This window comes from Oncorhynchus kisutch, unplaced genomic scaffold, assembly GCF_002021735.2.
Source record: "Oncorhynchus kisutch isolate 150728-3 unplaced genomic scaffold, Okis_V2 Okis03b-Okis08b_hom, whole genome shotgun sequence".
NCBI classification, from domain to species: domain Eukaryota; kingdom Metazoa; phylum Chordata; class Actinopteri; order Salmoniformes; family Salmonidae; genus Oncorhynchus; species Oncorhynchus kisutch.
In genome coordinates this window covers 13,910,946-13,923,094 of record NW_022261980.1, presented here as the reverse complement: position 1 = coordinate 13,923,094, position 12,149 = coordinate 13,910,946, and the positions used below count along the sequence as shown (strand labels likewise).

At 44.5% G+C, this 12,149-nt stretch overlaps 1 protein-coding gene across 3 annotated transcripts in view; it reads right to left on the bottom strand.

Moving 5' to 3' along the window:
* Positions 1-12,149, bottom strand: part of LOC116359631 (tumor protein p53-inducible protein 11-like) — an 89,739-nt gene that overhangs the window by 72,529 nt on the left and 5,061 nt on the right. Inside the window, exon 2 of one of the 3 annotated variants that reach the window (XM_031812662.1) lies at positions 10,034-10,128. The exons of the other annotated variants lie outside the window; for them this stretch is intronic. The gene's annotated coding sequence lies outside the window, so the exon portion shown is untranslated. The remainder of the gene's footprint in view (positions 1-10,033; positions 10,129-12,149) is intronic. 3 annotated transcript variants of the gene reach the window in all.

Genomic DNA, 12,149 nt, shown 5'->3' with positions numbered 1-12,149 from the left:
AAGAGGCATCTTTCTGGGTGAAGTGAACATGTCATTGTAGCAGAATCAAACCCACGACCCTGGCCTTGATGCCTTTATCCATTCAGTCCACGTGACCCCAGGCAGAATCAAACCCACGACCCTGGCCTTGACGCCTTTATCCATTCAGTCCATGTGACCCCAGACGGAATCCAACCCACGACCCTGACGCCTTTATCCATTCAGTCCATTTAGTCCACGTGACCCCAGACGGAATCACGACCCTGACCTGGCTAACGCCTCGCGCTTACCAACAAAGCTACACAGGAGCACCACTGAATCCAGGGATTGACTACAGTGAGTGTGATAGAAGAGTTGCCACACAGTTCCACACTTCGGCCTAATGGGTTTGGCATATGAATATTTGGTCCATTAATAGGGTCCATTAACAATGCATTTTCACTGTGAATTTATTTTTTTAACAAAACTAATGCATTTTCACTCTGAATGTCTTGCTTATAAAGTCTCCTGCCCCTCTACCTAACTTAAATCAATCGGTTTTTAGATGGAGAGGCTAGCCAGGGCTCCAGATATACCACTTTGTATCACATCTCAGAATGTAATTTTTCATCTCAGTAGGTCTCCTGTATGCTGCATGACGATGTCGCCACTCTTATTTGCCATAGCTTCTTCAATCTATGCCTACTAGAAAGTGTGTGCCCTCAGGCCTGGAGGGAAGCTAAAGTTATTCCCCTACCTAAGAATAGTAAAGTCCTTTTACTGGCTCAAACAGCCAACAAATCAGCCAGTTACCAACCCTTAGTAAACATTAGGAAAAAACATGGTGCTTGACCAAATACAATGCTATTTTACTGTAAACAAATTGACAACAGACTTTTAGCATGCTTAAAGGGAAGGACATTCAACAAGCACAGCACATACACAAATCACTGATTGGCTGAGAGAAATTGATGAAAAGAAGATTGTGGGGGCTGTCTTGTTAGACATTTTAGTGTGGCTTATGGCATTATCGATCATAGTCTTCTGATGGAAAAACGTAAGTGTCACGGCTTTACACCCCCTGCTATATTGTGGATAAAGAGTTACCGGTCTAACAGAACGCAGAGGGTGTTCTTTAATGGAAGCCTCTCCAACATAATCCAGTTAGAATCAGGAATTCCCCAGGGCAGCTGTCTAGGCCCCTTAGTTTTAAAAATCTTTACTAATGACATTCCACTGGCCTTACATAAAGCCAGTGTGTCTATGCATGCAAACCTATTCTCTGTCTCACACCAGTGGACAGGGTTAATCCACACACAGTATCAGCACTTTTTCTCTCTCACTAACACCGTCACACTTCACTCTCCTCAGAGAGCCTTCAAAACCGGTCAGAATAACAGGTCTGCCAAGCACCACCATCCTGGCAGACACCTTGTGATTCACCCGACAACATTACCAACACCTCAGAGAAATAGAGAGACAGAGAGGGAGAAGGAGACAGAGAGAGGGAGACAGAGACAGAGAGAGGGAGACAGAGACAGAGAGAGGGAGACAGAGACAGAGAGGATGTAAAAGAGAGAGAAATGAAAACAGAGAAATAAAGAGAGACATGGAGAGATAAAGAGAGCGAGACAGAGAGAGGAGAGAAAGACCAAGATCAAGAGAGAGAGAGACAGAAAGTGAAAGAGAGCAACGGAGAGAGATGCCACACAGCACTACACAGTCACTAAATGACTCTCAATAGGTTTGTCAAGTGGCAGAACTAGCAAATCAAATCAAAATCAAATCAAATTTATTTATATAGCCCTTCGTACATCAGCTGATATCACAAAGTGCTGTACAGAAACCCAGCCTAAAACCCCAAACAGCAAGCAATGCAGGTGTAGAAGCACTTGAATTGATAAGTCCTACTGTCTGTGAATGATAAAACCTTTGTAAAGGGCAGTGACGACACAACGACTCCAATTCTAACCCACATTCACACTGATAGGTCGGTAGTAATGTACACAGAGTGGACAAAATATTAGGAACACCTGCTCTTTCCATGACATAGACTGACCAGGTGAAGCTATGATCCCTTATTGATGTCTTTTGTTAAATCCACTTCAATCAGTGTAGATGAAGGGGAGGAGACAGGTTGAAGAAGGATTTTTAAACCTTGAGACAATTGAGACATGGATTGTGTATGTGTTTCATTCAGAGGGTGAAGGGACAAGACAACATATTGAGGTGCCTTTGAACAGTGTACAGTAGTAGGTGTCAGGAACACTGGTTTGTGTCAAGAACTGCAACGCTGCTGGGTTTTTCACACTCAACAGTTTCCCTGTGTGTATTGAGAATGGTCCACCAACCAAAGGACATCCAGCCAACTTGACACAACTGTGGGAAGCATTGGAGTCAACATGGGCCAGCATCCCTGTGGAACGCTTTCCACACTTTGTAGAGTCCCTGTGGAAGGCTTTCAACACCTTGTAGAGTCCATACCCCGACGAAGTGAGGCTGTTCTGAGGGCTAAAGGGAGGAAGGTGTTCCTAATGTTTTGTACGCTCAGTGTTGATGTCCACACTATGAGGTTGGAATAATATTGTGAATTGTAAAAATGATGATAATGCCCTTTTAGTTTAAGTGCTGTTTGAGTCTGGGATGGAGTTCTGGTCGGCCCGGTTACATCCTCTTTAACCATGATGAGACCAGGCTGATGGAGTTCTGGGATGGAGTCCTGGTCGGCCCGGTTACATCCTCTTTAACCATGATGAGACCAGGCTGATGGAGTCCTGGTCGGCCCGGTAACATCCTCTTTAACCATGATGAGACCAGGCTGATGGAGTTCTGGTCGGCCCGGTAACATCCTCTTTAACCATGATGAGACCAGGCTGATGGAGTTCTGGTCGGCCCGGTAACATCCTCTTTAACCATGATGAGACCAGGCTGATGGAGTTCTGGTCGGCCCGGTAACATCCTCTTTAACCATGATGAGACCATGCTGTTTGAGTCTGGGATGGAGTTCTGGTCGGCCCGGTAACATCCTCTTTAACCATGATGAGACCAGGCTGATGGAGTTCTGGTCGGCCCGGTAACATCCTCTTTAACCATGATGAGACCAGGCTGATGGAGTTCTGGTCGGCCCACAAAATGAGGTGGAAACTGAGCTGCACTTCCTAACCTCCTGCCAAAATTCAAAAACAAACCCAATTTTGCTAAACTCCCATATCTATTGAGTGAAATATCACAGTGTGACATCACAGCAGCAAGATGTGTGACCTGTTGCCACAAGAAAAGGGCAACCAGTGAAGAACAAACACCATTGTAAATAACTATTTGTACATTGTTACAACACTGTATATATACATATAATATGACATTTGAAATGTCTTTGTTTTGAAACTTTTGTGAGGTTAATGTTTATTGTTAATATTTGATAGATAATAAACAAAAGTGAAATAAGCTATTTCACTTGCTTTGGCAATGTTAACATATGTTTCCCATGACAATAAAGCCCCTTGAATTGAAAATGAGAGAGAGAGAAAGACAGAGACAGAGAGACGAGACAGAGAAAGTGACAAGGCAGAGAGACAGAGACAGAGAGACAGAGGGAGAGAGAAGAGGCAGAGGGAGAGAGATGAGGTAGAGAGAAGAGACAGAGACGAGGTAGAGAGACAGAGGGAGAGAGAAGAGGTAGAGAGAAGAGACAGAGACGAGGTAGAGAGACAGAGGGAGAGAGACGAGGTAGAGAGAAGAGACAGAGACGAGGTAGAGAGACAGAGGGAGAGAGAAGAGGTAGAGAGAAGAGACAGAGACGAGGTAGAGAGACAGAGGGAGAGAGACGAGGTAGAGAGACAGAGGGAGAGAGACGAGGTAGAGAGACAGAGGGAGAGAGACGAGGTAGAGAGACAGAGGGAGAGAGATGAGGTAGAGAGAAGAGACAGAGACGAGGTAGAGAGAAGAGACAGAGACGAGGTAGAGAGACAGAGGGAGAGAGACGAGGTAGAGAGACAGAGGGAGAGAGATGAGGTAGAGAGACAGAGGGAGAGAGACGAGGTAGAGAGACAGAGGGAGAGAGACGAGGTAGAGAGACAGAGGGAGAGAGACGAGGTAGAGAGACGAGGGAGAGAGACAGAGGGAGAGAGACGAGGTAGAGAGACGAGGTAGAGAGACGAGGTAGAGAGACGAGGTAGAGAGACAGAGGGAGAGAGACGAGGTAGAGAGACGAGGTAGAGAGACGAGGTAGAGAGACGAGGTAGAGAGACAGAGGGAGAGAGACGAGGTAGAGAGACGAGGTAGAGAGACGAGGTAGAGAGACGAGGTAGAGAGACGAGGTAGAGAGACGAGGTAGAGAGATGAGGTAGAGAGACAGAGGGAGAGAGACAAGGTAGAGAGAAGAGACAGAGACGAGGTAGAGAGACAGAGGGAGAGAGACAGAGGTAGAGAGAAGAGACAGAGACGAGGTAGAGAGACAGAGGGAGAGAGACGAGGTAGAGAGAAGTTCTAGAATCACATTATATATTATCTACCTCACTTGCTTTGGCAATGTTAACACATGTTTCCCATGCCAATAAAGCCCTTGAATTGAATTTAAATTGAGAAGAGGCAGAGGAAGAGAGACGAGGTAGAGAGACAGAGACAGAGAGACGAGGTAGAGAGACAGAGACAGAGAGACGAGGTAGAGAGAGAGGTAGAGAGAGAGACAGAAACAGAGGGAGAGAGACGAGGTAGAGAGACAGAGACAGAGAGACGAGGTAGAGAGAGAGGTAGAGAGAGAGACTGAGACAGAGGGAGAGAGACGAGGTAGAGAGAGGGACAGAGAGACAGAAACAGGGAGAGACAGAAACAGGGAGAGACAGAGACAGAGAGAGACAGAGAGACAGAGACAGAGAGAGGGAGAAACAGAGAGCTAGGCTTTGTTTCCTGATCAAAGCTAATCAACAACAGAAGGTTATATGTCCTGCCAGTTTTAACGTATTTACTTCCTGGTCTTTGATGTTTTGACGGTGTTACTGTAGTTCTAACACATTCATCTATTCAAGCTTCCACGACATGGTTCCTCAGAGAGCTCAGAGAGAAGCACTCAGGACGAGATGAGTAGGCAGACAGGACGTGTGAATCAATCAGTGAAATCAATCAGTGAGAAGCTCTCTCCTCTCTCTCTTTCCTTCTCCCTCGTCTCCTGTCTCTCTGTCCTTCTACCTTCCTCCCTGTCTTTCTCCTCTCCCCCCATCCCATCTCTCTCCTCTCTCCCTTTCCTTCTCCCTCGTCTCCTGTCTCTCTGTCCTTCTACCTTCCTCCCTGTCTTTCTCCTCTCCCCCATCCCATCTCTCTCCTCCCCCCCATCCCATCTCTCTCCCCCCCCCCCATCCCATCTCTCTCCTCTCTCCCTTTCCTTCTCCCTCGTCTCCTGTCTCTCTGTCCTTCTACCTTCCTCCCTGTCTTTCTCCTCTCCCCCACATCCCATCTCTCTCCTCTCTCCCTTTCCTTCTCCCTCGTCTCCTGTCTCTCTGTCCTTCTACCTTCCTCCCTGTCTTTCTCCCCCCCCCCCCCCATCCCATCTCTCTCACTCTCTCAATTCAAGGGGTTTTATTCACATGGGAAACATACGTTAACATTTGCAAAGCAAGTGAGGTAGATAATATACAAAAGTGAAATAAACAATAAAAATTAACAGTAAACATTACACATACAGACGTTTCAAAAGAATAAAGACATGACAGACGTCATATTACGTCTATATACAGTGTTGTCTCTCCCTTTCTCCCTGTCCTGAATGACGTGGCACCTTCAGCCTGCCAGACACGTGGCTAGTTGGCTCTATCAGACACATAATGAGTGGCATTGTGAGAAGCACAAAGCCAAACACATTACTAGCTGTGTCAGAACCAGATGAATAGAACTGGCTCAGTTTGCACCAGAATACTGCTGCTATTGAGATTAAATACAACCCAAGTCTGAGTCAGGATCATTTTTTAATAAACTTTTAAATGAATGATGTCTAGCCTAATAGATTCTTCAAGAATATGACTTCCAAATTCTTCACGAGCAAAAAGTGTATTTCACCACCAGAACCCATTATAATCTTAGTTCAACTGTATTTGACTACCAGAACCCATTATAATCTTAGTTCAACTGTATTCTACCACCAGAACCCATTATAATCTTAGTTCAACTGTATTCTACCACCAGAACCCATTATAATCTTAGTTCAACTGTATTCTACCACCAGAACCCATTATAATCTTAGTTCAACTGTATTCTACCACCAGAACCCATTATAATCTTGCTAAACTAACGCTGTATAGCCTCCTAACATGGTGAACCGTATCATCTTGATATCATGGCTGGTCAGTCCTTGCATCCATAGTTCTGTCCTTACCTTTCTCCAGGACCATCCCCTCAGCTGTTTACCAAAAAAAGAGGGTACCGGGTCGGAACTTTACTGTTGCTTGAATCCGTGATGGGCCCCTTTCAAGCCCGGTGCCGCTCGCTAGTGTAATTAGGGCCTTATTTTAGGCCCTTTGGCAGCCATGAAAAAGCACTTTGTCTGTGAGAGGTGGAGAGATCAGCAGAGCAGAGGTCTGCATCGAAAACGGCACACTACTATAGACCAGTGCCCTATTCCCTATATAGTGGTACTACTACAGACCAGAGCCCTATTCCCTATATAGTGGTACTACTATAGACCAGAGCCCTATTCCCTATATAGTGGTACTACTATAGACCAGAGCCCTATTCCCTATATAGTGGTACTACTATAGACCAGGGCCCTATTCCCTATATAGTGGTACTACTATAGACCAGAGCCCTATTCCCTATATAGTGGTACTACTATAGACCAGAGCCCTATTCCCTATATAGTGGTACTACTATAGACCAGAGCCCTATTCCCTATATAGTGGTACTACTATAGACCAGGGCCCTATTCCCTATATAGTGGTACTACTATAGACCAGAGCCCTATTCCCTATATAGTGGTACTACTATAGACCAGAGCCCTATTCCCTATATAGTGGTACTACTATAGACCAGGGCCCTATTCCCTATATAGTGGTACTACTATAGATCAGAGCCCTATTCCCTATATAGTGGTCCTACTATAGGCCAGAGCCCTATTCCCTATATAGTGGTACTACTATAGACCAGAGCCCTATTCCCTATATAGTGGTACTACTATAGACCAGAGCCCTATTCCCTATATAGTGCACTACTTTAGACCAGAGCCCTATTCCCTATATAGTGGTACTACTATAGACCAGAGCCCTATTCCCTATATAGTGGTACTGCTATAGACCAGAGCCCTATTCCCTATATAGTGGTACTACTATAGACCAGAGCCCTATTCCCTATATAGTGGTACTACTATAGACCAGAGCCCTATTCCCTATATAGTGGTACTACTATAGACCAGAGCCCTATTCCCTATATAGTGGTACTACTATAGACCAGAGCCCTATTCCCTATATAATGGTACTACTATAGACCAGAGCCCTATTCCCTATATAGTGGTACTACTATAGACCAGAGCCCTATTCCCTATATAGTGGTACTACTATAGACCAGAGCCCTATTCCCTATATAGTGGTACTACTATAGACCAGAGCCCTATTCCCTATATAGTGGTACTACTATAGACCAGATTCCCTATATAGTGGTACTACTATAGACCAGGGCCCTATTCCCTATATAGACCATTGCCCTACTCCCTATATAGTGGTACTACTATAGACCAGAGCCCTATTCCCTATATAGTGGTACTACTATAGACCAGGGCCCTATTCCCTATATAGACCATCGCCCTACTCCCTATATAGTGGTACTACTATAGACCAGTGCCCTATTCCCTATATAGTGGTACTACTATAGACCAGAGCCCTATTCCCTATATAGTGTACTACTATAGACCAGTGCCCTATTCCCTATATAGTGGTACTACTATAGACCAGGGCCCTATTCCCTATATAGTGTACTACTATAGACCAGAGCCCTATTCCCTATATAGTGGTACTACTATAGACCAGAGCCCTATTCCCTATATAGTGGTACTACTATAGACCAGGGCCCTATTCCCTATATAGACCAGTGCCCTATTCCCTATATAGTGGTACTACTATAGACCAGGGCCCTATTCCCTATATAGTGTACTACTATAGACTAGTGCCCTATTCCCTATATAGTGGTACTACTATAGACCAGAGACCTATTCCCTATATAGTGGTACTACTATAGACCAGAGCCCTATTCCCTATATAGTGGTACTACTATAGACCAGAGCCCTATTCCCTATATAATGGTACTACTATAGACCAGAGCCCTATTCCCTATATAGTGGTACTACTATAGACCAGAGCCCTATTCCCTATATAGTGGTACTACTATAGACCAGAGCCCTATTCCCTATATAGTGGTACTACTATAGACCAGAGCCCTATTCCCTATATAGTGGTACTACTATAGACCAGATTCCCTATATAGTGGTACTACTATAGACCAGGGCCCTATTCCCTATATAGACCATTGCCCTACTCCCTATATAGTGGTACTACTATAGACCAGAGCCCTATTCCCTATATAGTGGTACTACTATAGACCAGAGCCCTATTCCCTATATAGTGGTACTACTATAGACCAGATTCCCTATATAGTGGTACTACTATAGACCAGGGCCCTATTCCCTATATAGACCATTGCCCTACTCCCTATATAGTGGTACTACTATAGACCAGTGCCCTATTCCCTATATAGTGGTACTACTATAGACCAGAGCCCTATTCCCTATATAGTGTACTACTATAGACCAGTGCCCTATTCCCTATATAGTGGTACTACTATAGACCAGGGCCCTATTCCCTATATAGTGTACTACTATAGACCAGAGCCCTATTCCCTATATAGTGGTACTACTATAGACCAGAGCCCTATTCCCTATATAGTGGTACTACTATAGACCAGGGCCCTATTCCCTATATAGACCAGTGCCCTATTCCCTATATAGTGGTACTACTATAGACCAGGGCCCTATTCCCTATATAGTGTACTACTATAGACTAGTGCCCTATTCCCTATATAGTGGTACTACTATAGACCAGAGACCTATTCCATATATAGTGGTACTACTATAGACCAGAGCCCTATTCCCTATATAGTGGTACTACTATAGACCAAAGCCCTATATAGTGGTACTACTATAGACCAGAGCCCTATTTAGTGGTACTACTATAGACCAGAGCCCTATATAGTGGTACTACTATAGACCAGAGCCCTATATAGTGGTACTACTATAGACCAGAGCCCTATTCCCTATATAGTGGTACTACTATAGACCAGAGCCCTATTCCCTATATAGTGGTACTACTATAGACCAGGGCCCTATTCCTTATATAGTGTACTACTATAGACCAGTGCCCTATTCCCTATATAGTGGTACTACTATAGACCAGATTCCCTATATAGTGGTACTACTATAGACCAGGGCCCTATTCCCTATATAGACCAGTGCCCTATATAGTGGTACTACTATAGACCAGGGCCCTATTCCCTATATAGTGTACTACTATAGACCAGTGCCCTATTCCCTATATAGTGGTACTACTATAGACCAGAGCCCTATATAGTGGTACTACTATAGACCAGAGCCCTATATAGTGGTACTACTACAGACCAGAGCCCTATATAGTGGTACTACTATAGACCAGAGCCCTATTCCCTATATAGTGGTACTACTATAGACCAGAGCCCTATTCCCTATATAGTGGTACTACTATAGACCAGAGCCCTATTCCCTATATAGTGTACTACTATAGACCAGAGCCCTATTCCCTATATAGTGGTACTACTATAGACCAGAGCCCTATATAGTGGTACTACTATAGACCAGAGCCCTATTCCCTATATAGTGGTACTACTATAGACCAGAGCCCTATTCCCTATATAGTGGTACTACTATAGACCAGAGCCCTATTCCCTATATAGTGCTCTAGTTTTGACCAGGACCCTATTCCCTATATAGTGGTACTACTATAGACCAGAGCCCTATTTCCTATATAGTGCACTACTTTTGACCAGGAATGCTAATCGTATCGGTTTCTACCTCAGGAAAGGATGTCGGACCAATCTGAGATGGTGGGTGAGGAAGCGATCTTCCTCGTGGTCTTCCTCGTGAGGTGGAATGACCCAACTACCTTCCTGTCAGCATGATGATGGAGGAGATGGTCATTATATACACACACAAACACCATCACAATCACACACCATCACAATCACACACCATCACAATCACAAACCATCACAATCACAAACCATCACAATGACACACACAATCACAAACCATCACAATGACACACACAATCACACACCATCACAATCACAAACCATCACAATCACAAACCATCACAATGACACACACAATCACACACCATCACAATCACATCACATCACATCACACACACACACTACATTGGCACTCCCACAGAAAACCCAAACACATTCACACACACCGACACAGCACAAACACACACACTCTTCATTTGTTATTATCTATCCTGATGTCTAGTCACATTACCCTGCCTTCATGTACATATCTACCTCAAATACCTCATTATTATCTATCCTGATGTCTAGTCACATTACCCTGCCTTCATGTACATATCTACCTCAAATACCTCATTATTATCTATCCTGATGTCTAGTCACATTACCCTGCCTTCATGTACATATCTACCTCAAATACCTCATTATTATCTATCCTGATGTCTAGTCACATTACCTTGCCTTCATGTACATATCTACCTCTAATACCTTATTATTATCTATCCTGATGTCTAGTCACTTTACCCTGCCTTCATGTACATATCTACCTCAAATACCTTATTTTATCTATCCTGATGTCTAGTCACTTTACCCTGCCTTCATGTACATATCTACCTCAAATACCTCATTAACTGTGCTGCTGCTCCAGTTTCAACTGTTCTGCCTTATTATTATTCGACCATGCTGGTCATTTATGAACATTTGAACATCTTGGCCATGTTCTGTTATAATCTCCACCCGGCACAGCCAGAAGAGGACTGGCCACCCCTCATAGCCTGGTTCCTCTCTAGGTTTCTTCCTAGGTTTTGGCCTTTCTAGGGAGTTTTTCCTAGCCACCGTGCTTCTACACCTGCATTGCTTGCTGTTTGGACAACAGAGAGAGAAAGATAAAGCCCTGAACAGAGAGGGTGAGCAACAGAGAGAGAGATAAAGCCCTGAACAGAGAGGGTGAGCAACAGAGAGAGAGATAAAGCCCTGAACAGAGAGGGTGAGCAACAGAGAGAGTGAACAGCAGAGAGAGAGATAAAGCCCTGAACAGAGAGGGTGAACAACAGAGAGAGAGAGAGAGAGAGAGAGAGAGATAAAGCCCTGAACAGAGGGTGAGCAACAGAGAGAGAGAGAGATAAAGCCCTGAACAGAGGGGGGATAGTGTAGTATGACTTCACTCCCAGTCACAGTCAGTCTCACAAAGGGACATTGATTTGAGATGTAACCAATGAAAGGACTCAGCTCAGCATGGTCCAACAGTAGCCTACACTGTGACAATCTCAGAAGGTGCAACTGTTTGGTTATGTCCCAAATGGAACAGTATTCCCTATATGCTTCAACCAAGATCTCAGCGATCACTGCCTCATTGCCTGCATCCGTAATGGGTCAGCGGTCAAACGACCTCCACTCATCACTGTAAAACGCTCCCTGAAACACTTCTGCGAGCAGGCCTTTCTAATCGACCTGGCCGGGGTATCCTGGAAGGATATTGATCTCATCCCGTCAGTAGAGGATGCCTGGATATTTTTTTAAAATGCCTTCCTAACCATCTTAAATAAACATGCCCCATTTAAGAAATTTAGAACCAGGAACAGATATAGCCCTTGGTTCTCCCCAGACCTGACTGCCCTTAACCAACACAAAAACATCCTATGGCGTTCTGCATTAGCATCGAACAGCCCCCGTGATATGCAGCTGTTCAGGGAAGCTAGAAATCATTATACACAGGCAGTTAGAAAAGCCAAGGCTAGCTTTTTCAAGCAGAAATTTGCTTCCTGCAACACTAACTCAAAAAAGTTCTGGGACACTGTAAAGTCCATGGAGAATAAGAACACCTCCTCCCAGCTGCCCACTGCACTGAAGATAGGAAACACTGTCACCACTGATAAATCCACCATAATTGAGAATTT